Raw genomic sequence first — 27,956 nt, forward strand, 5'->3', positions numbered from 1 at the left:
GCCCCACCTGGCCACAACCTCCTTTCAGGTAGTTGTAGACATCAATAAGGTCTCTTCTGAGCCTCCTCTTCTCCAGGCTAAGCAACCCAGCATCTCCAAAGCCTCCATCACTTGCTGTCTCCGCTGGCAGTAGCTGCATTCCTCCATCATTACGTTACCACCAGTAGAGACCTATTGGCACCTACAGGTCTGACATGAGGACTGCCTGCAGTGCCACTGAGCTTTTGTCATACCTGTGCCTCCTGTTGTCCTTTGCCAAACTGGGGATGTGGATCCGGGCATGGCTTTAGGCTTAGGCAAAGCAGGAAACTGTCTAGGTCAGTAGGCTGCCAAGTAGTCATGGTTCTGGTGGAGCACTGCTGGCGGCAGCGGCTTTGTGTGGCTGCCAGGGGAAGGGCATCAGCTTTTCCAGAGGCTGGGATGGCTGAATTGGCCAATCCCTGCCCTTTTCTTGGGACTTTTCATATTGATGCTCCAGCAGACCTGATGATAGCTCAAAAGAGCAATCACCTGTCTTTTTTCCCAGGAGCCATTTACCTTTTACTCCTGAATGCCAGGATCCTTTTCCAGACTTTCAGTGGGTAAGAAAGAGACATAGAGTCCAATAAAATGTATTAGTCATGAGGCTTGAATCAGGAACATTGAAAAATTCCTTCTCTGTAGGGAAATATCAGACAGCAGTTAAAAACCAGTTGGAAGACCATGTGACTTTCCTGGAAGGTATCAGAAATGAGCAAAAGACCTGTAAAGCAATGGTAAGAACTGCAGAAGAGACTCCACAACTAACTGAGTGGATGAAGAATACTGTAGGAAAATGCTTTTACTCTGTGGTAGTTAGACAAACAGCAGGCCAAGAGCCCGTAATGTTCACCGTGACTTGGTGGAGAAGATGTAGTGAGACATATTCATTGATATATAAGAGACAACAAACAGTGCTTTGGGCATGGAACAGATGATAAAAGACAGATCAGCTACATTATTTCAGTGGATTTCAAGCTCATTGCCACATGGAGTGAAGAAAGGATAGTGTTGAGATCAAAGGGCTTTTGATTATTACCAGTGTTGAATAAAATTTGTCCTCCACAGACAGAGGTCTGCAGGGAGGTATGCCGAAAAGCAACCAATGCCTCATCTTTGCAGAGCAAAGAATGCACTGCCAAAAACAGTCTTTGGGCTTCATTTCTCACAGATCCTAACAGCACAGAAGTGAGACTCTCTGTACTTACTTCCCACTGTTGAAATATTGTACACTTTTTGCTCACAATATTCTCCAAATAATGCAAAGCCAGGCTTTCACGTGTTCTAAATGCCTGCTGTGAAATATTTTTGCCCTGCCTGTTCATAAATAGCATCCTTCTCCTGAAACTTCCCTGAAACATCTCACAGGGTAGGAATGTCTGTAGCCAGTTCTGCAGGGAGGGAAACCAAGCTACAGAGTTGGGAAGTGGCTTGTTCAAGGATGTATACATTCCCTGCTGGAAGGGTCCAGAAAAAAAAAGATTGAGATTATCAGAAGCTTGATGAGGGTAGATTTAGACTGGATAGTAGAAATCCTTTACTGTAAGGGTGGTGAGACACTGGAACAGGTTGCCCAGGGAGGTCATGGGTGCTCCCTCCTTGGAGGTATTCAAGTACCTGGACTGTAGATGACTTTGCTTAAGTGTTGTTGGAGTAGGTTATCTCCAGAGGTCCCTTCCCATCTCTACCATTCTATGCTTCTTTAAGTAGACAGGGATCCTGCTTTTCATGTATTTATCACTTGGGCTTTTGTCTCTTTCCTTCTTCTTTTCCACTCTCAGCTTTAATAACTTGCTTATGCACAACTAAAAACAGTTATTAAGGACATTAAAATGATTCTTTCATGACTTCCCTGAGACAATGCTTGTCCTCTACAGAAGCCAAGCTGAAACAAGTGTAAACATACATTCTAGTCATATGGCATGATATGCAGCCCCCATCACAGAAACATCACTGATTTAGGGACTGACTCAAGTCTATTTTGATATTCTTACAACACTAGGCCAGTAGTAGGAGGCAGAACACCAAAGAGTGACCTCCTCCTCATCAAATGAGCTTTATTGTCCTCATGGGATGTTAAATTTAAGGTGGAGTCCACAAGGTAATGTCTGTGGAGTTTCATTATGTGACCCACAAATATAAAAAGACAATCCATAAAATATCTCTAACTAACAGTTATGTTTGTCTTCTAGCTAAGAGGGAATGATAGGGCTGTGTGTGAGCACAAGAGGCTTTTCCTCTGTTGAAATGTGACCTTTGATCTTTGGTAACTACTCCCACAGGAGCAGCACAGGGCAAACCTATCACAAAGGATGGTGTAGAATTTCTCCCTCCTGCTGCTTTGATGCCTGTAAAGCTCCAAATTTGCCTGCCCAAACAGTTTTTTGCATGTTTCAGGTATTTGCTCTGGCATGCATTTGCATATTGTTGGTAGTAATTTGGCTCCATGCCCTTATGCTTTAGTGAGGATATTCCAAGTTTATTAGGTCAGGTAAATAGGTGTAAAACTTCTGATCTCAAAACATGGTAAACCAAGTTGGTTATGCTCAGTCCAAGAGGGTCCAATGGGTTTCTCAGCATCTGCTTGTCTGAGCAGACTTCAGGGCCTTACTGTGCTCATCATGCAGGACTCCTGCACACTGCAGACTCACAGACAGGGGACTGCCCAAGGCCACCAGATAAAGCTGGACCCAGTTCCCAAGTTCTTTTTCTTTCTCACAGCCTCAGTCTTAAAGTCTTTCCAACTGCATAGCTCATCTTTCCAAGGATAAACTTGAGTCACACAGCTATATTTTTGGCAAGGGTTCAAGACCTCATAGAGCTTCTCCAAGCATAAGAAAGAGCTACAGATCCAGCTGAAGCCCCAGCCAGCTGCATGTGCTTTCCTGCCTTAGCTGATTGCTGGGCAGTCACTCAGATCCAAAGGATGTAAAAACATTCCCATTGCAGCAGCAAGACATTATGCTCTCTGTCACCCTCCGCTGCAGTCAGACACCATCAATACAGTTAAGCATCTGTTATGGATGGAGGAGACTGAGGCGACATCTTCTCACTCTCTACAGCTACTTGGAAGGAGGATGTAGTGAGGACTTGGTCTCTTCTCTCTAGTGGGAAGTGACAGGATGAGATTAAATGCCCTGAAGTTGCACCAGGGGAGGTTTAAGGTGGATATTAGGAGAAACTTCTTTACTGAAAGGATTCTCAAACACTGAAACAAGCTCCTCAGGAAGGTGGTTGAATCCCCATCCCTGAAGGTGTTTAAAAGAGGCAGAGATGGGGTGCTGAGGGACATGGTTTAGGACTAGACTTGGTAGAGCTAGAAAATGGTTGGACTCAGTGATTGGACTCGATGATCTCTTTGGGTCCCTTCCAACCCCTGACATGCTGTGATCCTGTGATCTTGAAGGTCTTGTGCAACCAAAGTGATTCCATGATTCTGTTCCCTTTTCTGTCTTCTCAGAACACTCCCTCAGGTAAATGCATTTGGTTTCCTCCCCATTGCTAGAGTCCAAGCTAGAGAAAAAGCATCTCACCTAGAAGGCAAATCATTACAGGCAGCCTTCTTTGGCTTCTTACAAATAAAAACGCTGGGAGAATGCAAGGAAAAGAAAAAACCCTGCGGAGAAATAGAGACAAAAGAACCACACGTGAGCCTGGTAGTCAGGTTGCTTAGTGCAACTTAGGGAGACAATTAGACACAACACTCAAATGTGAGAAGGATGGGATCCTTTTTAATGGTTTTTTGTTTAATTGTCAGGCACATGAAATGCAAAAGATGCTTCCATTTTATTCTAATGAACTTCTCTGGAGGTGCTGTATTGGAAGCACAGATTTATTTCAGTCCTAGTGGAAAAGAGAAGCATTATGTCAGTTCTCCTTTGAAAGGCACTCCCTGATTTATCATACCCTAACCAAATTAAGCTTGAGAACTACTAATCAGTAGATGTCTATTATACAGCAAAGCATTAGCCTAAGCATGCACAATGCCTTCGGCATTCAACAGGGCATCTACTGGAAATAAGGATTCCTTTGTCATTTGGCCAGGGAAGCAATTATCTCCCTCGTTCACGATTTGTATAATAATCAGTTAAAATAAGGTGTGTCATCTGCAGAAGCTCATGAAAAAAAATTAACTTTCTGGCTCTTATTTAGCAGCTTTACCTTCTTAAATACTTGACAAGTTCTGCAAACGTGGACTGTGGAGTCAGGCAGCCCAGTTTCTCTTCCTGCAGTGCTTCCTTTTCCCCCACCCTTTGCCCTCCAAAAGACACAATTTTTACCAGAACACCAGAAACCTCCAGCCACACTGAGTTCTACAAAATTCCTCACTCTGATTTTGCCTCCCACTCCATGAATGCACAGGTGAAGTACATATGTTGATGTGTTTATGCCCATCACCGGCTCTTGCTGCTAATTTCCACACCGGCATGACAAACATTCCAGGTCAGATCTCTGAGCCAGGCATGGCCAGAGAGCTCTAGCTCACCTCTGAGTACCCTCAGGAGGCACTGTGTCCCTGAGAGAGCTCTATCCCTGAGAGTTTCCTTTTTCCCAGGGGAAGAGGAGATGCAAGTGCTGTGGAAAGCACCACTTAGCAAATTGTGTCATCTAGTTCTGATATTTTATATGCTGTTTATTTAGAGTGATTTACACCAAGTAAATCCAAGCTATTTGAAACACTATTTAGCATTTATTTACTCCCCACATTTGAATGGAGTTACGGGGCATGCAAACTACCATAGTCCAAATACTGATCTCTACAACTACCTGAAGGGAGGTTGTAGCCAGGAGGGAGTTGGTCTCTTCTCCCAGGCAACCAGCACCAGAACAAGAGGACACAGTCTCAGGCTGCACCAGGGGAGGTTTAGGCTGGAGGTTAGGAGGAAGTTTTACACAGAGAGAGTGATTGCCCATTGGAATGGGCTGCCTGGGGAGGTGGTGGAGTCCCCATCATTGGAGGTGTTCAGGAGGAGACTTGATAGGGTGCTTGGTTGCCTGGTTTAGTTGATTAGATGGTGTTGAGTGATGGGTTGGACGCGATGATCTTGAAGGTCTTTTCCAACCTGGTTACTTCTGTTATTAATTTATCTCTTCTACATCATATGGTTGAACTGAAAAAATAAATAAACATTAACAAAATGATGCATTACTCTGCTCAGAAAGTGCCATCCAAAGTACATTATTTTTCCAATTACACAGCTCACTGATGGGAACTGAGGAAGTATATTCATCAGTGTGGAGGAAAGAAGGGATAGAAAGAATAGAATAGAATAGAATAGAATAGAATAGAATAGAATAGAATAGAATAGAATAGAATAGAATAGACCAGGTTGGAAGAGACCTCCAAGATCATCGTGTCCAACCTATCATCCAACACCACCCAACCAACTAACCCATGTAACCAAGCACCCTGTCAAGTCTCCTCCTGAACACCTCCAGGGATGGTGACTCCACCACCTCCCTGGGCAGTCCATTCCAATGGGCAATCACTCTGTGTAAAACTTCCTCCTGACCTCCAGCCTGAACTTCCCCTGGCGCAGCCTGAGACTATGTCCTCTTGTTCTGGTGCTGGCTGCCTGGGAGAAGAGACCAACCTCTGCCTGTTTACAACCCCCCTTCAGGTAGTTGTAGAGAGCAATAAGGTCACCCCTGAGTCTCCTCCTCTCCAGGCTAAGCAGCCCCAGCTCCCTCAGTCTCTCCTCCTTGTGATCCTTGTGATCCTTGTGATCTCCTGATTTGAAACAAAGAGCCAAATCCATGCACAAACCAAACAAAAGGGAGAGTCACACCTGGAATCAGAATTATCTGGAAAAGTGTTATTTCATTCATTCCAGCTTTGTTTTTCACCCTGCTAACAAAGTCACACAGAGCTCTCTTATTGGTACCAAAAGCATGAAATACATTGGGATTTCACCAGGCATTCCATCTTCCTGAAAAGCTGAAGCCTGTGAAGCCACACAACACAGAAACGGTTTCTGTTTACCCATTCATGGGAGTTATAACTACTTAATAAAGCTAACTGACTAAAATATTGTTTTTGCAGAGGGAAAGAGGATACTTACCTACCTACTTTAAAGAGGAAGCCAGGCTTTGGTGGCCTGTGGCTACACTAACGCATCCTGTCCAGTGACCTAGTCAGCCTCTCTCTGTGCAAGGGTTAGCCCTTAATAAGCAGATGCAAAATTTTATGGCAAGTGTAGTACTGTGGTCTAAATACAGCATTTAAAGCCCAACCTTTCTCATCCAGGTAAGAGCTCACAAAAATCACTTCTCTATATTTCTCTTCCCTCTAATAAAATATCTACATCCCCAAACATGCATAATGGCACCTTCCTTATGAAGGTGTTATATTGATCTGTTGGTGCCTGTAATATCACTGGAAGCTGAAAAGTTCTTCCCATTTCCTCTTGAGCGAAGTCATTACTCATTCCTGACTCAGATGGAAATTGTGGTGTCTTCCAGGAGAGTTTTTACTGAGGAGGAATCTCAGCTTTCATTGTTAAATTCAAATATTCATGCAAATTGACTGCTTGGCTTACTTACCTCTTGAAAAACTCTGCATGTGAGAGGTGCTGGGGCTTTGCAGTACTGTCAAACCATTTCTAACAAGAAGATAACAGGAATGCCAGGGCAACATATTTCAAATGAGAGCAGAGGCAGGCAGAACCACTAGTCCCACCTCAAGTGCTAGGACAAAAGATTATCTTTAAATAAAATATTGGTAATCATTTCAATAAATAAGCTTCCACTGTTGGAAATAAGGTTAATGTATTCTGTAGATTCCTTGCTCAAATAGTTGAGTGTGGCTTCTGAACGGTGCAGCTGTGCCACTAAAAAGAAATCCAGAAGAAAACCTTGAAGAGATTCAGAGCACTGCAACAGGAGAGAGGATTGTCTCTGCTGCTTTGGCTTTAACTTGGTGACCAAGACAGGGTTGTTTACTCTGACAAAGTGCTATTGTTTTCCTTTGCTAATCCTTCTTGTAGTTATGACAGGGACAGATGATTGCAGGAAATATCTTCCCCCCCCCCCTTTATTTTTGAAGATAGACTGGAGCTGTCTTGGTCACAGCTGATGACTCATAAGCAAATAAAGGTAGAGGCTGTCTCTCATAAGGTCTCTAGAAGTCATTCTGTAAACTATGATGATGATAATGCATCCTTAAATGATTTATTTTATTGCATGTAGTATAAACATAGAATCACATAATCATTAAGATTGGAAAAGACCTCTCAGATTACCAAGTCCAACCTTCTACCCTTACCTCCATGATCAAGTGCCACATTTGCACCCTTCTTGAAGACCTCCAGGGGTGGTGACTGCACCACCACCCTGGGCAGCTTGTTCCAATGCCTTACCACTCTTGCAGGAAAGGAATTCTGCCTAATATCCATCCTAAATCTGCCCTGGCACAGCTTGGGGCTGTTACCTCATGTCCTGTCGTTAGTTACTGGTGAGAAGAGCGAAAACCAGTGTCATAACAGCCTCCTTTCAAGATGCTGTGGAGAGCAATAAGGTCCCCTTTCAGACTTTTCATCTTCAGGCTAAACAATCCCAGCTCCCTCAGCCTCTCCTTGCAAAACATGCTCTCCAATCCCCCTCACCAGCTTCATTGCCTTTCTCTGGACCTGCTCCAGCACCTCAGTGTCTTCCATATACCACAGTGCCCAAAACTGGGCACACTCATGCTTAAAGTAAATGTTTGCAGTGTCTTTGCTCCTTATGAAGTTAAAAGGTTCAGCAGTCTTTAGAGTATTGCGCTCTGGTCTGTTCACTGAAATTGGTTTTAAGCCTTCCATGAGATTTGAACATGAGCTCAAAGTCTTGAAAACTCCTGTCTGCTTCTGGGAGAGAAAACTCTGTCCAGGTGTGAGCTGCAGTTGGTCAAATATCTCATCGAGATCTGTGGAATAGTTTTGATTGCTGTAGTGTGTCAGACAAAATAGCTGAGCTTAGGTAGTGTCTTCTTTAAAATGTCTACCAGCCAAAAGATAAACCTGCTAGACAACTCTCTAGGGTGGGGGCTTTTTGTGAATAATTAGCCTTGAGCAATGAAACTCCAGAGCCACACCTGGGCTGGATCTTTGATCTGTCTTTATACAGCTAGAGCCGAGTTATAGAGTTTATGCCTTATCCTGATGTTGCAGGTGATAAAATCTTTACTCTTGCATACATACTGCAACAAATACATGTGTGTGTGTGTGTGTGTGTACACATGTTTATATATCCCTCATATATATAGCTATATATGGGGGAAATGGATGTGAAGGCTCCTCATTCCATTATGTGTCTCCATTGCTCATTCTGGTGTGGTTCAATCGCTTTTCAGGTTTGTTATTTTTGCTCTCTTTCACATAAAAGATGAAACTGGGTGACTCACTCTTTCTTGATGGCATCAGAACAGTGTGTACAACAATCTGTATGCTGACAGAGCAGAATCTTTACCTGACCTATTTAGGAGGTGCACTCTTCAAAGAGGGTGAAAAGAAGTAAGTTAATCATTTACAACATGTACGTTTTTGTTTGTCTTTTTACACATAACACCTATGGGTTTTGGACAAGCTTTATTAAGTGAGACAAAGGGTCAAACACTCTCATGTATCTGATCTGGCTGCATATGGTCTTTACTGGACAAGCCACAAGAGTGAACTAAGTGATAACCAGTTTGTCTTCCATTTCAGTCCTTGATGCATTTCCAGCTCTTCCTGTAGCCTTGGGCAAATCCCTGAACCTCTCTATCTTGAATATGCAATAAGAGCTACAATACAATAGAATTAATTGGGGGTTTTGTTCACCATTTTGAAGATTCTTAACTACATTCTTCTCTTGTAATGTCCCAAGTACATGACTTTGTGTCATATAGAAAAATTCAGAGTTTCTGCCCTCGTACTTATTGGTGTAGAACTCTCCTGCCACTAAGTTCTGCAAATACCCGTGGGAAATGGCCATGGTGTTATGAAAATTGTCAGGAATAAAAGACTTTACCCTGTGTAGCAATAATTGCTTCTGATTTAGAAATAAATAAGAAAAAGAACTGCTTGCCAACTATGCAGCAAAGCTCTAGGATGATTAGAAAAATATATTCTCACCACACCTTGAGTCCTGTGTCCAGTTCTGTGCCCCTCAGTTTAAGAAGGACATTGAGACTCTTGAATGTGTCCAGAGAAGGGCAACAAGGCTGGGGAGAGGTCTCAAGCACAAGAACTACGAGGAGAGGCTAAGGAAGCTGGGTTTGTTTAGCCTGGAGAAGAGGAGGCTCAAGGGAGACCTTATTGCTCTCTACAACTACCTGAAGGGAGGTTGTAGCCAGGAGGGAGTTGGTCTCTTCTTCCAGGCAACCAGCACCAGAACAAGAGGACACAGCTGTGCCAGGGGAAATTTAGGCTGGAGGTGAGGAGAAAGTTCTTCACAGAGAGAGTTGTTCTCCATTGGAATGTGCTGCCCAGGGAGGTGGTGGAGTCACTGTCCCTGGAGGTGTTCAAGAGGGGATTGAATGTGGAACTTGGTGCCATGGTTTAGTCATGAGATCTGTGGTGATGGGTTGGACTTGATGATCTTTGAGGTCTTTTCCAACCTTGGTGATTCTGTGATTCTGTGTAGTCTCTTAGGAAAATATGCCCCAAAGCATTGTTGTGAGTGCAGATTTTTTGCTGTCTGTAGTTCTTCAATAACATCAACATACATCTGTGTGGCTGGGCTGTTCAGCCTGCTTCAGTCACACTCCCCAGTAAATCCTCAGATTTACTGAACTGATGCTGTCAATGCCCCTAAGAAGCAACCATCTGACAGTGGATAAACCATTGGGCAAGTATCAGTGAGGTATAATTCTTTCACATCCATTAGTGCTGAAGAAGTCAGGATAACCTGCACACCCAGAGAAATTCAAGATTCACGGTTGCATCAGGTTGGAAGGGATCCTCAAAGGCCACCTTGTCCAACCCCCTGAAGTGAGCAGGGGCATCTCCAACTAGAATAAGCTGCCCAGGGCCACAATGAGTCTGATCTGGAATGTCTCCAGGGACAGGGCCTCAACCACATCTCTGGGCATCCTCTTCCAGTATTTCACCACTCTCATTGTGAAGAACTTCTTCCTGCTGTCCAACCTAAATCTATCCTGCTCCAGTTTCAAATCATTGCACCTCATCCTATCACTCCAAGTCCTTCTAAACAGTCCCTCCTCAGCTTTCCTGTAGGTCCCCTTCAGATATTGAAATGTAGCTTTAAGTTCTCCCTGGAGCCTTCCCCTATCCAGTTTGAACAACCCCAACTCTTTCAACCTGGCTTCATAGGCGAGGTGCTCCAGCCCTGTGATTAACTTTGTGTCCCTCCTGTGGACCCACTTCAGCAGGTCCACATCTCTCCTGTGTCAGAGCCCCAGAGCTGGCCACAGTACTCTCATTTCCTTTTACTTTCAATATTGACAGATTCAAAAAGCAACATTTTATATGCACTCTGACTTTTACTATTTGAATCAACTCCTTTAAAGATAAAATATTTATGAGACAGATGAATTTAGAATCATAAATATCCCTTCCCTTCTATATTATGAAGGGGATTTAGTGAAATACAGGCAGGTGGGAAAGAGCCTTTTAGCAACACTTTCTGAGCATTTGGTTATGACCATATTATGATGCAGCTGATAAAAAAAACCAAGCCACTAATATATTTTCCTGACTGGCAAAAATAAAGTGGAATATACTCTTATTTCCAGGCATAGCTCATGAATATGCATGGATTTCTCTTCACTTGAGCATGGATGGAGCTGTATCAGGATGACAGCCTGGTTTATTCTCCAATATCAGCTCTAGGGAGCTCCATCCTGGGCTTGACTAAACATAGTTTCATAGTTTCATAGTTTCATTCAGGGTTGGAAGGGACCACAAGGATCATCTAGTTCCAACCCCCCTGCCATGGGCAGGGACACCCCACACTAGATCAGGCTGGACAGAGCCTCATCCAGCCTGGGCTTAAACACCTCCAGGGACGGGGCCTCGACCACCTCCCTGGACAACACATTCCAGGGTCTCACCACTCTCATGGTGAAGAACCTCCTCCTCACATCTAGCCTGAATCTCCCCACCTCCAGCTTCATTCCATTCCCCCTAGTCCTGTCACTACCTGAGATCCTGAGAAGTCCTTCCCCAGACTTCCTGTAGGCCCCCTTCAGATACTAGAAGGCCACAATTAGGTCACCTGGGAGCCTTCTCTTCTGCAGACTGAACAGCCCCAACTCCTTCAGTGTGTCCTCATAGGAGAGGTGCTCCAGCCCTCTGATCATCCTTGTGGCCCTGAAAAGGGATTAAAAAAATTAATGGTGACTTAAGACACTGCATTTCATCTTTGTTTAACAGAGCAATTTCAAACTAATTCACTTTTTCTCTCATTTTTATCTCAAAAACAAACAAAACCCAAACAGAAACAAAAACAACAGCAGCAGCATCAAAACACAAACAAACAAACCAAAAACCTCACCCAAAAAGCACACTTAAGGACAAACCCCCCTGATTTTCTGACCCCATGGATGCCAGGAGGCTCTTGAGCAGGAGGCTGTCCTTATGCTCAAACTATAATAAAGCTTTGAACCTTTCTTCTGGCACCCTCTGCTCAGCAATGATGGTTCTACCATGCATAGTCCCAGGCATGGGACTAGTCTGCAAGAAATGGAGATGGGAGGACACCCTGGATGGAAGACATTCCTCATCCCCCTCCCCAAGGCAGAAACCCACATAGCTTCTCAGCTCCAGCAGCAGCATGCTTTCAGTCTGTCATCACCTGGGCTTGTTTTTGTGCTCAGACTCCCAGCTGAATCTCTGAGAAGGTCCAATGAAGCTTGCCTCTGAGTGTGGTTTCACTCAAAACCTCAAACAGCATTCGTCAACAGTGTTTCCAGTGCTGCGGTTTCAACTGCAGGCTGAGAAAACAACTACTTAATGGGCAATAAAAGCTTTAAGAGACTTGAAAAGTTGGGGAATGTGGTTTTGCTTGGCTGCACATGGTCTCTCATGCTGAGATAGCAACTCGCATGTTCGGTGCGCAGTCGCTTTTTTAAGACCCATGCAAAACACTTTTGGGAAGCTCTTGCAGGGCTAAAATCCACTCAGGGTAGTATTTTACTTTGGGATTTGTATACTTAAGCACTCTAAAAATTTTGCTAATTGGGTTGGTGGGAACAAGTGATTTTTCCAGAGTATAGGCCAGAGTTAGTGTGCTACCCAGCCTCCTTGTTAGCCTTATTTCCAAACACACAGCACAGCTCTTTCCATAGCCTTGTGCCCTGCTGTAGGTCAAGTGTGCTTCCCTATTTCATAGAATCAGAGTCATTAATGTAGGGAAAGACCTCTCAGATCATCAAGTCCATCTGTCAGCCCAACACCACCATGCCCACTAAACCATGTCCTGAAGTGCCATGCCTACATGCTTTTTGAACGCCTCTAGGCATGGTGACTCCAGAACTCACCACACTTTCTGCCCAGGGAAACACTGTTTCTGAATTGTACTTTTCAAAAGCTGTGACTCCAGCATGGACTTTTCACTTGCATGTTCAAAGACTCACTACTCATTTTTTTTGTCCTTTCTGCCTTACTTGCCCTGTTCTGCTAAAGCCAAGCCCAGCCTGTAAAGTTCTCTACTAGTCTGACACAGGCTGCAGCACCAACTCCTGCACTTAGTTATAGGTTTGAGAATGATGGTGCCCACCAGCAAAACAATCCTAGTGGGAAAAGACGAGAAACCACTCTAATCTGTAAGGAACGAGATAACAGAAGGTGTGAGAATTCCTTCTGCCCTCAGATTTCTCACAGAGTCAGCAAGATCAGGCCAGAATTCTTCTGCTGTACGTCATGGTTGGTGCATTAACCAACATCCACTTTGGTTGATGTTAACCAGCTGGGCTGTGAGCTGCTGAGCTTGAGGAACTGGTTCACGTCCACCTCTGTGACCTGGCTGTAAGGAGGCAACCACGAGCAGAAAGGTGGAGCAGACATCCCCAGTGCCAGCCTTTTAAAGTGTCAGGAGTTTGTAATTCTAGAACTGGTAGAAAGCTAGAGAGCTGAATAGGACTGAGAGAATACAGAAAAAGAAGATTAAGCTTTGGGGGTTTCAATGTAAACCTTCCATTTGCTATAAATGAAATGGAACTTGTTAAACAAGCTAGGCTCTTACTTTGTCCCAGCTGCTTTGTCTGTAAGAGTCTGAAACAAGATTCTCATTAGGAAAGGCAAGAGGGTACCTAACTTGCTGTGCTTAGCTACGCCACACTCCATGGCTCCTCTTCAGATTGGATGTTAGGAAGAAGTTCTTCCCCATGAGGGTGGTGAGACACTGGAACAGGTTGCCCATGGAGGTGGTGGAAGCCTCATCCCTGGAGGTTTTGAAGGCTAGGCTGGATGTGAGGAAGAAGTTCTTCACCATGAGAGTGGTGAAGCCCTGGAATGGGTTGTCCAGGGAGGTGGTTGAGGCCCCATCCCTGGAGGTGTTTAAGACCAGGCTGGATGAGGCTCTGGCCAACCTGATCTAGTGTGAGGTGTCCCTGCCCATGGCAGGGGGGTTGGAACTGAATGATCTTTGAGGTCCCTTCCAACCCTAACAATTCTATGATTCTTTCCATATTCTCTTTCACCCCATGCTGTGATCACCTCCTTGCAGAAGCGAGCAGAGCTGATTTGCAGGCTGTGCTGTTGGCTGCAGATGCAGGCTCCTTCACACTCACAGGAGGCTTAGGTTTCACTTCTATGCTGTTAAACACAATTTAAGCTTGCCAGGTGAAATACTGGAGAATCATGCAGTGTTTTATTTCCTGATCACAGAATGTCAGGGGTTGGCAGGGACCTGACACATAGTTCTCACCCTCAGCCAGTGCATGCAGTGTGCTGATCACCCAAGTTAGTTAAAATATTTTTGGTGGTGGTGTTTGAAAGTTGATGTTTTATATAAGGAATTGACATGCATAGGTACAACATGTATGAAACACACAAGCAATACACATATGAATAAATGTGAACATCACCAATATTATTGTAATATCAGGTTTCCTGCCTCAATGTTCACATGGCCTTTTAAAAATTAAAGTAAATTACAAAGAAAAAAACCCAAATAAGCATCTGCTTAGTGAATTAGTGAGGAAGAATGATTTATTCCAGAGGTATTTCTAAGCTGTCGTTCTCATAAAGAGGAATAATTTCTTCCGGAAGGATTTCTATGTAGCCAGGCAAACAAAAGGCCTTTGTTGTTAGTTCCGTTTTATTGGGCTACTTAGGCCTGGTAATCTAAGTAGAAGATACCTACTAAAACCTCTCCCACCCCATTCCTCAAGGTAGACTCAGTCTCCATGTTTTCACTGGGAAGCACATGGATCCACAGCCAGCTGCTGGCAACGATGGGCTGGTCCCGCCTGAGGTGCCAGAGCAGGGCTTGGGGCACACTGGCTGCCCTCTCATCAAAGGTGTTGCTTAGTCCTAGGAGGGCTACAACTCACAGAATCACAGAATCAACCAGGCTGGAAGAGACCTCCAAGATCATCAAGTCCAACAGCCAGGAAAAACCAGAGCACTCAGCAAAACACACTGAGGTGGCAGGGGGCTTCTCTTATCGGTATGACACCAGCTTTGGTGAAAATGTAAACATTTAGTTAATTGAAGTTGAGCTTTCTAAACTTGCTTGTTAATTCACAGAAATAGTAAGCAAAGCTTGTCATTAGTTTTGAAAGAATGGGCAACAGATAACAAAATGATCACATCACTTCAGCCAACAAATGAAAACTCAGTGTTTCTCCAAAGGCAAAAAATAAAATACTCTAAGGCAAAATTTAAAACACTCAAACTTTTTGATGACCTTTTGGATTGTGCATGTAGTTCGAGGGAACTTGCCAGGCTGGACAGATGGGCAGAGTTCAAAGGCATGAGATTGAACATATCTAAGTGCCAGGTTCTACACATTGGCCACAATAACCCTATGCAGTGCTACAGGCTGGGGTCAGAGCGGCTGAAGAGTGGCCAGGCAGAAAGGGACCTGGGGGTACGGGTTGACAGTAGGCTGAACATGAGCCTGCAGTGTGCCCAGGTGGCAAAGGCGGCCAATGGCATCCTGGCCTGGATCAGGAACAATGTGGCCAGCAGGAGCAGGGAAGTCATTCTGCCCTGTACTCAGCACTAGTTAGGCCACACTTTGAGTACTGTGTCCAGTTCTGGGCCCCTCAGTTTAAGAAGGACATTGAGACACTTGAACATGTCCAGAGAAGGGCAACAAGGCTGGGGAGAGGTCTTCAGCACAGCCCTGTGAGGAGAGGCTGAGGGAGCTGGGGGTGTTTAACCTGGAGAAGAGGAGGCTCAGGGGAGACCTTATTGCTACCTACAACTACCTGAAGGGAGGTTGTAGCCAGGTGGGGGTTGGTCTCTTCTCCCAGGCAACCAGAACCAGGACAAGAGGACACAGTCTCAAGCTGCACCAGGGGAGGTTTAGGCTGGATGTTAAGAAGAAATTCTTCACAGAAAGATTGCCCATTGGAATGTGCTGCCCAGGGAGGTGGTGGAGTCACCATCCCTGGAGGTGTTTAGGAAGAGACTTGATGGGGTGCTTGGTGCCATGGTTTAGTTGATCAATTGGTGTTGGGTGATAGGTTGAACTTGATGATCTCAAAGGTCTTTTCCAACCTGGTTAAGTCTATTCTATTCTATTCTATTCTATTCTATTCTATTCTATTCTATTCTGTTCTGTTCTGTTCTGTTCACAACTGTGATTTTTTTGTTTTGTTGGTGTTTTGATCTCTCTGATGTGGAAGCCCATCAAATTCTCTGTGCTTTTCTGCCTCCAAAGCAAATGGCATGTGACTTAAATTTCCTGTTGGTAATAAAATCATCTGACAAAGTAACTATTTTTCTCCTGGTGCTAATGAATGTAAAAACAAACTCATAGTTGCAGTCCTTTGTGTCGCCTTTTCACTGCTTCTTATACCGCATTATGGTACAGTTTGATCATTTAGAGTAAATATTTGCTCTTAGATCTGTAGTGGCATTTCAAAACAATTTTTCTTGGTTTGTTTTGTTAGAGATTAGTGGTCACTGTTTTTATACAAATAGTTGAAAATAATTAATTGAGCCTGCATTTACTGCAGGAAATCTGTCAGTTTCTTTTATGTCCAATAGCTCCTTCTTTCCGGGGATTAAAAAGGTAAACAGGCTTGACAAAATTGGTTCCAGTGTCTGGTTACTACTCAGTGGTATTTCAGCCCTTATCTGTTGTCTGATTACACTTTGTCAGTCTTTAAGTTTTCTCAGCTGAGTCTCCTGTCACAATTTGGAGGCTCCAAGGTTGTCCCTTTTAGCCTCAGTCATATTAATAACCAAAATATTGCTTCTCAAAGCCTGACAGAACATTCTCTACCATTTGGAACCAAAAATGGCTGATGGCACAAATATGATTGAAGAAGCAGCCTCTCAAGGTATAACTGGGAATGGAATGGAGTGGAATGGAATGAAATGGAATGGAATGGAGTGGAGTGGAGTGGAGTGGAGTGGAGTGGAGTGGAGTGGAGTGGAGTGGAGTGGAGTGGAATGGAATAGAATAGAATAGAATAGAATAGAATAGAATAGAATAGAATAGAATAGAATAGAATAGAATAGAATAGAATAGAATAGAGAAAGAGGAGAAGAAGAGAAAGAGGAGAAGAAGGGAAGAGAAGGGAAGAGAAGGGAAGAGAAGGGAAGAGAAGGGAAGAGAAGGGAAGAGAAGGGAAGAGAAGGGAAGAGAAGGGAAGAGAAGGGAAGAGAAGGGAAGAGAAGGGAAGAGAAGGGAAGAGAAGGGAAGAGAAGGGAAGAGAAGAGAAGAGAAGAGAAGAGAAGAGAAGAGAAGAGAAGAGAAGAGAAGAGAAGAGAAGAGAAGAGAAGAGAAGAGAAGAGAAGAGAAGAGAAGAGAAGAGAAGAGAAGAGAAGAGAAGAGAAGAGAAGAGAAGAGAAGAGAAGAGGTTGTACAGAAGCTAGCATGATCATCTAGTCCAATTGCCTGAGCATTCCAGGGCAGACCAAGTTAAAGCAGGTTGTTAATGGCATTGTCCAAATACCTTATTCACTGATAGGGTTAGGGCACTGACCACTGAGATCCCTCAAAAGCCTGTTCCAGTGTTTGACCACTCTCTCACTAAAGAAATGCTTCCTAATGTCCAGTCTGAACCTCCCCTGGCACATCTTGAAACATTATCTTAGAAGATAATAAACTGTTGAAGTGTTGCATGACAAGCTCAGTATTTAATGTAATTTTGGTTAACAGAGAGAGTTTATTTCCATCCTAAGAAATTAGTCTTAGGAAAAAGTTAATTACACAGAGTTTCAGTAACACATTTCATGTGAGAAATACTATCTATATTTGTCCTTCCTTTTAGTATGGTTAGTCAATGTGATGGATGACAGACAGTTCTGAGCCAACCAGGAGTGCTGTCATTCACACCTACTCTGTAAGCATGATCATGTATGGCAGTGGCCATAGTTGTCTTTCAGACGAGAAAGGCTTTGAAGAATAGAAAGTAAAATGTCTGCAGAACAATGTAACTGCATTCAAAGCCCTCTCAAATCCTTACTTGGTCAAAGTGACCTTCAGAGTCAAGCACTCTAGCTTAGGTAGCAATTTTTCCCTGTGGGAAGTGTGCAGAAAATAATTACAGTTATAAACAGTTGTACTATGAAATAGATAATTGCTGCTTCTCACTTTATAAATGACTGTACAAGGAGAGATGGAGTAGAGAGTAATGGAGTAGAGAGCAACTACTTAATGCCACCTTTAATGAGCAGTTGTAGCACAGTGGCCCCTGTTTCCTAATCAATTGCTCTTTTTTACATCTGCGTGGTACTGTGGGGGTTTTGGAAGCAGGTCTTGATAGCACTGCTAGTAGTGAAGTGAACTGAGAAAGAAGCCTCCTCACTAGTCTTCCAAAGTATTAATATGCATGATGAAATGCATTGCATTGCTTGCCAGTCAAGAGCAACTTGTCAAGACTCTTTTCCTGGTGTTTTCTTGCGCTGTGCTATTCAAAGCTAAGCAACAGGCAGTATCTTGTTCTCTAGTTAAAGTCTGTGCCAGAAAGTTCTGCACAATCCCTGAAGTTCTCCAGAGCTTGCTGACACATTTCTTCACAGTTTAGCATATTTACACCACATCAAACCACATCAAACCCGAAGAAGACAACTTGTCCTTTTCACTGTTTATGTTTTCCTGGTGTGTGTATCACTTTCATGATAACCATTCCCTCAAAGATCATAGAAAATCTGGCTGAGATCTGAAGCAGGCAGTTGTCCTCTGTGTGGTTAAAGGAAATCCAGGAGGAATGATTTCACAAACCAGCTCTACCTCCAGCCAGATTTGCCCACCTTTATCTCTCTTCTTGCAAAAAAAAAAGCCAGATGAAAACAATATCCTATAAATAAATGTTGGACAGCAAATGTATTCCACCTTCAGAAAACTATACAGACTGAAAACCAGTTTAGTCTTTCTTTTCCTTCTTTTATTTTGCTTGGTCAGAGGTATGCAGATGTGTTGTACTTCTAAACAAGGCTGAACTGCACTGTAAAGAGCCAGGAATGCTCTGATCTGTGTTAGTGGAATGCTATGAAAACCAAGCTGCAACATGCATGTTGCTGTACAAATGCTAGTGGTGGTTTATCAGCATGATTTCCACACACTCATCTCCTCCAATCCACATCAACACTTGCAAACACCAAATACACATTGAGTTGTACTACTGGAACACTTGTATCTATGGGAACAGATTCTAGTTAGTGTAAGTTTGGCTTTAATATTATTCAGTAATACATGGTGAGACCCTGGGACAGGGTGCCCAGGGAGGTGGTGGAAGCCTCATCCCTGAAGATTTTGAAGCAGGCTGGATGTGGCTGTGAGCAACCTGATGTAGTGTGAGGTGTCCCTGCCCATGGCAGGGGGATTGGAACTGGATGATCCTTGAGATCCCTTCCAACCCTAACAATTCTCTGATTCTATGATTCTATGATTCTGTGATTCTCTGATTCTATGATTCTGTGATTCCATGAGTCTATGATTCTGTGATTCTATGATTCTGTGATTCCATGAGTCTATGATTCTGTGATTCTATGTTTCCATGAGTCTATGATTCTGTAATTCTATGATTCTATGATTCTGTGATTCCATGAGTCTATGATTCTGTGATTCTATGTTTCCATGAGTCTATGATTCTGTGATTCTGTGATTCTATGATTCTATGATTCTATGTACGTTTTAAATTCCAAAGGAGGAAGTAATTGTGTGAGTTATGTCCAAAATGCACTGCTCCTGCATAAAAAATACTTGGTTTCACAAATATGGGATGGGGAATGGCTAGGCAACAGCTATGCAATGTAGAATAAGCTTTTGAGGCTCATAAGCTAAATGGGATCTAAGGTTTTCAACTACTTCAGATATAATTTTGTGAATTTTTGGTTGCTTTATACTGCAACCCATTTGTTTCAGATTCAGAAGGGGAAGCATTTCAGAGTGAGGCTGCATCCAAGTGTTTACACCATCAAGGCTCTTCCCTTGCTGTTAAATCTCCAAAACATATCTGTCTTGGGTGCCTATCAAGACAAAGTGGTTGATGCCTGATAGCATCCTCTCTTTCTTCTCTGGATCCAGGCCAATTCCTATTGAAGTCACCAGAAAGAATCCCTCCAGCCTGAGCAAGAAGTTAAATTGGGCTTTCTTGAGCTTGTGGTATAGCCTTGGGCAAGACACAAACCCTCTGTCCTATAATTAATTTATCTGCATGCTCCCTTCCAGTATCACAGCAAGGCAAGTTAATACTGCATTTGGAGTGTGCACTTCTTTTATGGTGCATTTCAAGTAGTTCAAAGCAAAGCCTTATTTTAGGTACTTATATATCATTATAAACCTGAGATCATCAGATGCTAGAAGCAGATAAAATCTGCAGGGTGCACAGGGATATTACAGAGTTGTTGGGTATTGGGTTTTTTCTTCCTATAAGTTAATTAACTTTCTGTTCACTGTATCATCTGGGAAATGGACAGCATAAGACAGGGGCTTGTTAACAAGAACATAATAACCATTTCGATTGTATCTGCATTTTCTCCTAATGATGGCTTTAAAGTTGTGATACACAAATGCCATAATGCTGCATTACACTGAGTTTTTTAAAGGTCAGAGTAAATGAGGATGGGTTCTGCTTCTGAAACAAGAACAAATACCTTTTTGAAATCATCTCCTTTCAGTATACACTCAGTTTTAGGCAAGAAACTTTCCATTTCTGAGCAAATTCTTAGGAAAATTAAGCAATAAAATGTATACTTGCACATTTTGTTTCAGCTGGCACTTGGTTTGAAGGACAGAGAAAGGATTGGAACACTTGTTTACAGACCCAGGTTGAAGCTATATCATGCAACAATCAGATCAATCATAGCATCAGGCTTACTGGCCAAAAAGTACTTAATTGTTTTTGCAACATGCACCAGTTCTGAGTTGGGAGGATGTGAGAAAATTAGTAAAGGAAATATTTAACCTTTGTTCCCAAACACCCAAGGTAAGCATCATAACCAATCCCTGAAATGTAGTTAATGTGGGGAATTGTCTGAGAGTCATCTGACTAAATGAATGTTTACTACACCAACACAAACACCTGAGCTTAGGCTTTTTTAACAGTCAGCAGAGATCTGGCTCAGTTGCTGGATATGTCTCATCCTAAAGCAGATGCCTACCTTTGGTCAGATTAATTTTGTCCTGTGTGACACTGATCATATTTACTCACCTTCCACTGACTACAGATGGTGACTAGGTGACCCTGGTTACTTGTGTGACTGACTCACGTGGAGGCATCTACATGGCAGGCATTAAAATGTCAGATGAATTAATGCTGACCCTTGTAATAGCATGAACAGAATTTGTGTAAGATTCAGCTGCACGCTGAACAGATCCAATAGAAGAGCCTGGGCAAGACAGAACTTAAATTAGACAATGGATTAAGTTATTGTTTTGGCATAGGAAAGACCTTGGGACAAGTCTTTGTTCTCAGTTATTCAAAGCAAAGGACTGAAGTCAGTATATATTACACTCTATCAAAGTCTACTAACTTATGGGCTACTGTAGTTACTCTTGTGATGTGAATGGCACTGAAATTGTTTTATTATTATTCCAGGGGAGTGCAGAACTCATTTGAAAATCTCTAACAGTTCAAAGGGATGGGGAAGAAAAAGATTAAAATATTTTGCTCATCTCAGTTCCACACCTTTTTGTTGCTCCAGTCTGTGCCTCCAAGGCACATTTGAACATCTAACCCTTTTGATCCATCTGGTGGAATATATCTAAGCAGAGCAGGAGGAATTTAAAGGGGAGTTGATTTATTTTACACATTCATATAGCTTTCTGCTATCTGCTTACCATGGCACACCCCTACCCTGTCCCTTGGCACGCTCATTGAATCAGTGTCAGACTGCCTGAACATTTCTTAGCCTTAGACCCTGAAGGCTACATTCAGAGATGGTCTAGCAGATGAATATGGAATCCAGTGTGGATCTAAGGTGGTTTACCTGACTGGCAAATTAGCTGAACTTAGATCAGCACTACAGTTATTTCAGCTCACTACTACAGTTACTTTGAATTTACACAAAACTCAGTACCTGAAGGTGGCAGCACGATGAGCAAATCAATACTCAGCCATCGATGGCTGCAAAACCCACTCCGTGGCCCTGCAATTATTGTTAAGTGTTAATTTAACTGGAGTGCCACAAAGGGCCTTTCAACACGTGTGGCTGAGAGTAAGTTCTGTGGTAGCAGCTGGTTGGAGGTTGTGCACTAAGTGTTTGCCCTGTTTATCTCTGCTGAGCTGTAAGATTTTTTCAAGAGAACATCTTTTCCCCTGGATGCCCTTTTGGCAGGTTTGCTACATGCTCCAGGTTTGCATGGATTATTGTAAGCACCACACACCAGAAATGGTGAATTTGGGACATCTTTTTTTGGCCTTATTCTTTGTTTCACAAAGGTGAATTTATAGAACATAGGCACTGTAATCCATCATAGATGGCTTGCCTTCCCTGTCCAGTTTAAAGCCCTCTTCATAATCTGAACACTCTATGGAGTCCCTGCTTGTCTAGAAGGTTTTTTTGGTGGCTGTTTATTTTTGGAGGGGTTTTGTTTGTTTGCTTGTTTGTTTGTTTGTTTGCTTGCTGGATTGCTTGCTTGCTTGTGGTTTTTTACCTTCTTCTTTGCAGCTAAAAGCTCTGTGTAGGCTGGATGAGTATAGAGAAAAGAGGAGATGAGGGTTTCACTCACCACTGTCCCTGGGCATAGAGAGCCATGAATCACTCATCTTTACGTGAGCAATGTTTTTAAAAACTCCTTGGTAGCAAATACAAGATACTGAAATGAGGAGGGGGAAAGTTTCAGTAAGCTTAAGATTATGAGATAAACCTTTTACTTATCCAGACTCAAATCAGAAAAAGCAGAGAAGAGGCACAGGTTGCTCTTGCAAAATCATTAGGACAGCCAGAGGGAATCTGACTTCACCCCCAGAGGGACTCAAGCTTTACTACATCCCCATCTCCTCATCAAAAACAGGCTTGTCAGAGAGAGCAAGCCCAGCCTTTCAGACTTGGTTAACCAGGGTGAACCACCCCATGCAGGGTGGCATGGCTATGGGATGGTAAAGCAATATGTGGGCATGCTCCCCAAAGCTTCCTCCTGCAAGAAAGAATTTGCATCGGTCCTTAATAATGGCTACACCTAAATGGTGCCAACTAGCCCTTAGCTCTTCCAAGACATTTTCTGGTAGACAGAGACAGATTTCAGCCCAAGAGGACCCTCTTCCTCATGTAGTGCAGGCCTCTGGTTGTCAGATTCCTGGAGAAGAAACCTCCAGACCAGTATTTTGCTTTTGGATCTTGCTTAAGCTGGTGAGAGAGCAGACACCTCTCCCCGTGTGCTGCTGTCTCAGAGGCACCCAGGAACCAGACAGCTCTGGAAAGCACAGATTATCTAATTCAAAAAAGCATTTAGGAGAAAGCATGCCTTAAAAATGTTGAAATAGTATGAACAATAACTTAGCTTACCTGCTTGACACATGTCTTTTTCCACATGAAAATCCCACAGAAGGTTTGCCTCTGTCTTGCTCCATCTCCCATCTGTCAGTGCTGAGATGGGTAAAATGCCTTTTCTCTCATGTCAGACCTGAGGTTCTCCACATTTTCACATCCTCTGTCTTCTAAGGCACACTTCCCAAACCTGACCAAACTAGTCTAAGCTAATCCCACAGGGCAATACTTCAAAAGGCCATTTTTTTTTCTGCTTAATTTTAGTATTGCAATTTACCCTCATTATTTTTAGTTCCTACAGCAAGCATTCCTGCTGTTAACAGATAAGCCAGGGAGACACTAACTAACAGCTCTGTCAAGCTGTCTGTCCAACTTCAGTGCAGTCAGGAGAGCTGTTGCTGAGTGTTGAGTGCTTCTACAACATCTGCATTAGCACAGGAGAAATGACACTGCCAGCCTGATAGTTGTGCTAGGGTTTATCTGTTTAGAATGTTTTGTTGTCAGTTCTCTCTGGCAAAAATCCTCGCAGCTGTCAGAGATCCACTGCACTGCTTTTGGCCCCAGCTCTGCCAAAGCAGAGTTAGCCCAGCTCTGGTGTGGTTGTAGCTGTGGTTTGGTTCTCACCTGGGCCACGTTGCCCTCCAGATGTGCCTGGAAACTGTGATGTGGAGACAACACATCAGAATGTATTGCAAAGAGACCCAGAATAGCTCAGTGGGATTACCTCAGCTAATGGCAAGTGTTCCTGGCCTGCCATTCCAGATAAACAGAATAAAAATAATTGGTAGACAGAGAAAAAATACATAGAACAGAGGGCAAAAGGTAAACTGAGCAGAAGTGACTGCCTTCTGTTTCTGAAATGGACTTGGGCTTGCAGAAGAGCCCTGAGTGTTGCAGAGTGCACGAACTGGAGTATGCAGAACATAGTTCTTCCCGTGCTCCCTGTGCAATGGCAGTTTGTTTGTCTCCTACCTCTGTATCAATTCATCTCTGGTGACTGAAGGGCAGGAATCCTACCTCTCTACTCCTCACAGAATCATAGAATCATTAAGGTTGGCAAAGACCTCCATCAAGTCCAACTGTCAACTCAACAGCACCAGGACCATTAAACCATATCCTGAGGTGCCAAACCTACAAGCTGTTTGAGCACCTCCAGGGACGGCATCTCCACCACCTCCCTTGGCAGCCTGTTCCAATGCCTGACCACCCTTGCAGCAAAGAAATTTTCCCTAATATCCAACCTAAACCTCCCATGGTGCAACTTGAGGCCATTTCCTCTCATCCTATCGCTAGTTACTAAGGAGTAGAGACCAACACCCACCCCACTGCAACCTCCTGTCAGGTAGTTGTAAAGAGTCCTCCTTCCACTCCTTTCTCTCTAAAGAGCAGTACTTTCTGTTTTCCCTGTTTCTACCCTGTGCTTTCACCCAGACTATGACTAGATAAGCCTTTCAGATGCAGTTGAGTGATAAGAAAGGTTGTCTAATTATCTGCTGCCTGAAAGCTCTTCCAATGGTTGATTTAACTCCTTGTATTTTAAAATTCATTTAAAGTTTTGTCTATTTATGTGCCAGATGAAATTGTGTCAGATATTTTGGTGAATGGAAATGGATCTGGATTTGGAGGGGGGGGGGGGGAATGTGGAAATAAGTCAGTCCAACTGTAAATGAGAACCTTGGAGCCTTTCCAGCATTCACAGTTAAAGGTGTCCAAGGGTGTTTTATAAACCAGAAATGTACATGACCGCTTAGTCATAAGCAAAAAGTTTTACCATTGCTTCTGGCTGCTGCACCTCCAAAAACCATTCACAGTGTGTTTCTGACAGCGTGAAAGTGGCTGCAATTAATCTCAGAGGCTTTCCCCATTAAAATTATAAACAGCAATGCCTGATGAGCACAGATATTAGAAGTTTATTGCAGCCTTCATATAAAAAACTCCTTTTAATGCATGTGCCTGTGCTCAATGTTCTAATACAGAGAAACAGACACTTTCTATTGGTAAATATTTCCTTTTGCTAACCTAGAAGGACCAAGGAGCACAGCACAGGTATTTGTGTGCGCTAAAGCACATTTGTGCTTCTGCTTTTACGGACTTTACTCAGAGAAAGCCTCCAAAGGAGGTGTTTCTGTTGTATCCGAACCTCCAGTCATTAAACAGATATCAGGCTTCCATGGGAACTGAGAACCTCAGAAAAATTGTTTTTAAATCAGGGTGACTTGGCTTGGGAGTTTACATTGGCTTCTGTCCAAGCAGAAAGATCCAAGAGAGCAAATTACACCTCCACGCCCAGTTAGAAAGTCTGCAGGTATTAAGTTGTTTGTTAAGCAGAGTCATTGCGTTAGTAATTTTAGCTGTGTTTGTTCTTTGTGGAAGGCAACAGGCTCTTCCAGATCGTTTCAAAACACAGCAGGGCAAAACTTGATCTTATTAAAACTGAGTTTCTACACAAAGTGTTGTTTCTCGCTTCACAGGTTTCCTCTGCTCTGCTCAGCCAGAATGGTTGCTAATTTCTCTTTCCCTGTGCAGTGTGGTTTTTCACAAGCATTGCTTTCAGAACCTGCACTCAAATCCTTCTCTTTAGGGAGAACAACCAAGCTCACAAAGTTGACAGCAGACTCCTTTGCCTCGTGGCCCATGTCTTCTTATCCTTGTTATTACATATTTCTCCCAATCAGAGGGGAAACTGTGCCTCTCTCTTGCAGAAAAGTTGTGCTGCTATTTTCTTGTACATTTGACTGCTTGCACAAGGCCTGCAAAGCAGATAAATTATTTGTAAGCGTCCTGAGGCTTCTGAATTTCAAGGTTACAGAAGCTGTAGCTCAGTTCTTATCAATGGATGCCTCAGGATAGAAGCCTGGGCAGAAATATTTCTATTTTCTGAAGGGATTTGGACTCAGAAAGCAAGGATGACCAAATGATTACAAGAACAATTACACGCTTTACTTGGCAACTAGCTGTTGTGCTAGGAAATTACTCTTGGAACTCCAAAATGAGTGGAAAGGTCTAGAGCTGTTATCTTTCCTCTGTAACAGCAGTGAAACATCCTAGCTAGTTTCAGTGAAGTGCAAGACTTGCCCCAACTCACAGAGGTGTGACTGAAGGCAGAGTTTAGTTCAAAGGCTGATATACGTGGAACCTACAAGCCCAGCTAGTTCCTCTGGCTCTGTCAGTCTGCTCATTTGAGGAGGAAAAGCAGGATTGTGTCTTGCAGAGGGAAATATTGCTTTAACTCTTACTGTGTTAAAACACAACACAACAGAGAAAGTCTGCTCTGCAGGTGCCTCCAGTCCCTAGCAAAGATAAACTTCCTAGCAGAAGACTCCACTGCAATGCAGTGCCCTCGGTCTCCCCTATGTCTTTAGGGTGCCTGAAGACTACTGTCAAAACCTTATGAGAGATGTAGCTGTGGCAAGGGGACATGCAGCAATTGCAGGCACAACTCTCTCAATCTTCCTTGGCCTTGCATACCGCTGCAAAATTGCTGTGCAGGCTCCTGTCCCTCCAGTGAGGAGCTCAGCTGTCCCTCAGGCTCAGTGACAACTGCTGACACTTGCTAGGGAGGTGTGAATTATGCCAGCTCTCAGGGGTGATTCATCCTTCTTGTACCCATGTCTCCAAGCATGCTCCAAATCAGCATATTTCAATTCACATATGGCTTCTAGGCCAAAAAAAAAAAGGTTCAGCTGCCATTGTTGTGGATTGTACAGCTCCTTTCCAAGTTCAGGAGGCTGAATTGGTAATCTGCAAAGGACAGGAGAGCTTTTCTTTTGCCTTCCCCTACCTGTGTGGAACTTCTGATATATTCAGCTGCAGCACAGCCACTGGAGCTTGTTTTGCAGGCTGTGCAGAAGTGGGCTGGTAACACATCTAACCAGAGCATAAGCCTTGAGGCTTCTTTTCCAGCCAGCTGTCAAAGCTTTGAAACTATCATGTGTTTAAGGCACTGAAAGGGCTGTGCTGCATGAGCCTGATGGAATGCACGGTATTCATTTCTCTCTGCAAGCTGACATGTCCTGCTTGGTGAATTAGAGCTATGAAGTAAAAGAGAAAAGAAGCTGCAAAGGAGTAAGAGCCTCTGCAATTGTGCAAGCTGCTTGAAAGCTTGAATTCACCAAGCCAGATTTTGGGCCTTCATTGAAAAGACTTTCAGAGAAGAGCACTTGGTCTTTATTAGAATAGAATAGAATAAACCTTTATTAGAATAAACCAAACCAAGTTGGAAGAGACCTTCAAGATCATCATGTCCAACCCATCAACCAATCCAACCTGGCCAGACTGCAGCTCGATAGTGCTCAACTCCAGAATGATTAATAACCACCATTCTGAAAAAAAAAGAGTGTTTTCCATTTCATAGATAGCTTGAACACTGGAGCCAAAATGTGAGTAGATGTCTGACCCTGTGTCACAGAAAGTGTCACAGAGGGAATGAACCACGTGTACACCCGAAGCACAGAATCATCCTCCTCTCTCCTTAGGAGTCAGCTTTAGCTTTGTGCTCAGCATCCAAATCTGCAAAGGACTCTCTGACCAGTTTGCAGCTAATGCTGTAGGCAACGAGCTTGTATGGCAAACAACTTAGGAGTAAGGGCAGTTAATTAATTTTTATATTTGCTTTGAGTCTAGCCAAAATGACAATGTGATGCTGCAAGGTCATTGCAAAGGCTGCCGAAGAATTAATCTCAGCATCTAAAGACAAAGCTTAGAGCTGGACCTGCCATGCAGCTCACGTAAGTCATACAGCACTGCTTCTGCAGTCACACCATGCAGAGTAACTGCTGTAAGTGGTGCAGTGGATTTCTCCAGAAGGAGGGATGGAAAGCCAGCTCACTGCAGGTCTCTAGCTGATGCTCTGACTTGCTAAATGTCATCATTCTAAGCTCCCTCTGTAGTCACTGGGAGGAGATA

The 27,956-nt window shown here is 43.4% G+C and overlaps 1 long non-coding RNA gene across 1 annotated transcript; it reads right to left on the minus strand.

Moving 5' to 3' along the window:
• Positions 1 to 4,791: 4,791 nt before the first annotated feature.
• On the minus strand, positions 4,792 to 23,426 carry LOC137451322 (uncharacterized). The gene is made up of 4 exons (XR_010989785.1): positions 23,070 to 23,426; positions 11,791 to 11,929; positions 11,212 to 11,306; positions 4,792 to 5,129 (listed from the first exon to the last, which is right to left on the minus strand). It is a non-coding gene; the product is annotated as an uncharacterized lncRNA (long non-coding RNA).
• Positions 23,427 to 27,956: the final 4,530 nt, after the last annotated feature.

This window comes from Melanerpes formicivorus, unplaced genomic scaffold, assembly GCF_026170545.1.
Source record: "Melanerpes formicivorus ecotype bairdi unplaced genomic scaffold, bMelFor1.0.p_v2 SCAF_42, whole genome shotgun sequence".
In the NCBI taxonomy this organism is placed as follows: Eukaryota; Metazoa; Chordata; class Aves; order Piciformes; family Picidae; genus Melanerpes; species Melanerpes formicivorus.